Here is a 3,579-nt window from a genome sequence, read left to right on the forward strand (position 1 = left end):
TATATATATATATATATATATATATATATATATATATATACACAACTGGTCAAAAGTATGAAATATGAAATAATGACTTTTTTATTGTTATTGTTATTATTTTATGCACCAAGGCTGCATTCGTTTGGTTAAAATACAGTAAAACAGTAATATTGTGAATATTTTCTGTTTTATACCTTTTTCTATTTTAGTATACTTTAAAATGTAATTTATTCCTGTGATGTAAAGCTGAGTTTTCAGCATCATTACTAAAGTGTCACGTGATCCTTCAGAAATCCTTCTATATATATATATAAAAAATTATATATTTTTTTCTGCTCACGTTGTTATACATTGAAAGGGGGGGATTCAAACATTGAAGACATCTTCAATGCTGTGTGAAGTCTCAGAGGCTCTGGTTGATTAACTTTGGTTAACCTGACACTGCTAGGGAAGGGGAGTTTGCGGTGTCTGGTTACTTGTGAAGGGAAATGGAGAGAGAGATGGAGGGACTGAGAGAGGCAAAGTGAGACAGGATGTCAGGAAATGACCGGAAGGAGAGTGGACGCTGTTCTCTCGTGAGATTTACAGCGCTCTTTTCTTGATATATTACCCAGCAAAAGTGAGAAATGCCACTGAAAACTATGGAGAAGCTCTTTGAAAACAGAAACTCTGTGTAAATGTTTGCTTCAGCTCTATGAAGTTGAAACCGAATATCAAGTGTGCCGTGAGTGATTAAGACAGAAACGAAATATCCACACAAGTAGCGTGAATCCATGCTAATAAATCTGTCTCTGGGCTCATGTTAGATTTGAACTCCAGAGTGATTATATTCCAGCACATTAACACTCAAAGTTGGCTGTATTATGAACACGTACGGGAATTTAAATTTAAATCAAGACAAATGAGTTGCAAAATGTTACAGCATCCCCAGATAAAATTGTGAATTGTGTGAATTGTGCTGTATGTTTAGGTTTAGGATGAAAAGTAAGTTATCAAGTAAGTTATGAAGTTAGTAAGTTATGAAGTTTAGGATGAAAAAACTAATTCACTAAATGCTGCTGTTTTTAAATCATATGGCTTTACTGATAACTTTTCTTGATAATACTTTACTGGGAGCCAAATATGATGCATCATGAAGTTCATAATGCCTTATAATTAAAAAGCCATTCATAATGCTTTAAACACTATATATATATATATATATATATATATATATATATATATATATATATATATATATATATATATATATAATGGATATTGGATAAAAAACCTAGTATACCAGTTGGTATGTTTCTGTTGTTGGTATGTGTCTGTTGTTTATGTTTCATTTGCATGTAGTAGCCTGTAGCATTTCATTGCTCTTTATGTCATAACTTGTATGTATGCCCCATATGAAGAGCTTACAGGCATTTCTGCATATACTGTGTGTGTGTGTGTTCGTGTGCTTGTGCACAGGCATGTCCACACGTCAGTTTGTGTGTGTTTGTGTATGCACGCTCCAGTAGGCATAGTGCCCACAGGATTAAACCCAGTCTCCATGCTGTCCTTCAGATTTAAACACTCAGGGTCATCCAGGGCTACAGCTGTGGTCATCTTGCATATAGAACAGCCTCAGTAACTCCATTTCCTCTGAGGGCGATACTCCTCGGAACAGTAACATTTTACGTTCAAATTTATCTAAATATATAAAGGAAAGGTCCTGTGACTGGACACTGTTTTTAATCAACATTTGTCTTCATTTAAAACAGTCCTGTATTGCTACAAATTACTGTATGTAACAATGAAAAAGAACAATAGCAATGTAAAGAATTAAATGTGAAAAAATGCTAATTGATAAGCAAAACTCACACTTCATGTTCTTGAGATATATATATATATATATATATATATATATATATACACACACTTTATTTACATATTTCAATGTAAAGCATGCAAACATACATGTATGTGTTTCTGTGCGTTGCTGTGGAGTGCTGAAATGATGTTTTAAAGTCACTCTGAAACACTGGTGCCGACGTTTACCTGGAGTCACTTCTGATTATGTTTTTTGTATTTTGCATTTTGATGATGCAAATATCCGGCTGTCATTGAAATCTAATGAATCATTGCAAGGAACAACATGGTGCACTGAACACAAGCTCATTCATTCACAAATACACATGTGTTCAAGTATGAGTGAACTCATCTGTCTAAACAGACTAACTACAGGTTTCACTCATGCTTGAGAAACGACGGGAAACAGGTTACTCTGAGGAGGAGTGGAAGTATTGGGCCGTCTGCTATGAGCACAATGAAAAACTGTAAGCCTGTTTGCAATAGAAACACAACCTATGTATTTATTAGTGGTGTTTGTTAAGCAAGCACTACTATTATTATGGGATTTGAACAACCATTAACCCTAAGTATTCAACTTTGGCGTGTTGCTCGATCAAAGATGAATGACAAACATTGCAAGTGAGCAGTGCGGTTTCTCCCATTCTAATCAATACAAACATGCAGACATGCCATGATGTGCTCAAATCTAGGGGCAACCTGCAATCACTAAGTTTTTTTTTCTCTTATCTCTCTCTCCCTTCTAAGTTTCAGACCAATTTTCTCTCTCTTTCTCTGCTTTCCCAAAAGTTTGAAGGGTCAAATACCAGAGGGACGGCTCCCGAGTCTGCTTTGGGGTTAAGGAGCCCCTCAGTGCTGTTTTAAGAGCCCAATTACTCCCATCAGGTGTGAGGAACTGCCTTCGCAGACGGGCTGATACAAACACACACACACACACACATGTGCCACGGGGAGTGTTTGTGTCCCAAGGTGAAGAAAAAGTGTGCTAAACAGTTTGAGCCGAGCTGTATTTCTAAAATGCCGACACTTCCGTGGGCTCAACGGGCATAAGTGAGTAATATAACGTGATATTAGTTGTGCTGATCAGTCTTGTAACTGAAGAAGAACAGAAAGAGAGAAAGCGAGGTAAGCCTGGGAGAATGAGGTGACCTCTGACCTCTATATGGAGCTAATCAGAGACAGAAAGAAGGAAACAAAGACAAAGAAATAGACATAAACGTAACTAACCTGGCTTCAGGTACACACACACACACCCAGAATACACATTCAGATTATGTGTGCTTCCAGTTTTGTTGATTATAATGGGAGTGATTTAGTTTTGATGTCATTCTTTATGGTTGTTTATGGCTGCCAAGCAACGTTTCAACTAGCCGCAATATTATAAAATGCAACCATTGTTGTGGTCACAGATGTGTATACATTTTATAGGGGCTTTGGATGTGGCTCATCCGAACATATTTAAAATGAATATACATGATATAAATTACAAAGAGTGAAGAAGCTGCACTGCTGCCATATATTTTCATTCATCTGTTAAATTTCAGTTTGTGTCCAACGAAACACACAAAACAAAACAAAACAAAACACAAAAAAAACACCAAAAAAAACAAGACAAAACAAAACAAAACACACAAAACAAAACAAAACAAAACACAAAACAAACAAAACAAACAAAACACACAAAACAAAACACAAAACAAAACAAAACACACAAAACACACAAAACAAAACACAAAACACACCAAACAAAACAAGAAA

The 3,579-nt window shown here is 35.8% G+C and overlaps 1 protein-coding gene across 4 annotated transcripts in view; it reads right to left on the reverse strand.

The window, feature by feature from the left end:
• Positions 1–3,579, reverse strand: part of prdm16 (PR domain containing 16) — a 243,882-nt gene that overhangs the window by 31,374 nt on the left and 208,929 nt on the right. The gene's annotated exons all lie outside the window — the stretch shown is intronic.

Source organism: Sinocyclocheilus grahami, unplaced genomic scaffold (assembly GCF_001515645.1).
Source record: "Sinocyclocheilus grahami isolate Dianchi unplaced genomic scaffold, SAMN03320097.WGS_v1.1 scaffold327.1, whole genome shotgun sequence".
NCBI lineage: Eukaryota > Metazoa > Chordata > Actinopteri > Cypriniformes > Cyprinidae > Sinocyclocheilus > Sinocyclocheilus grahami.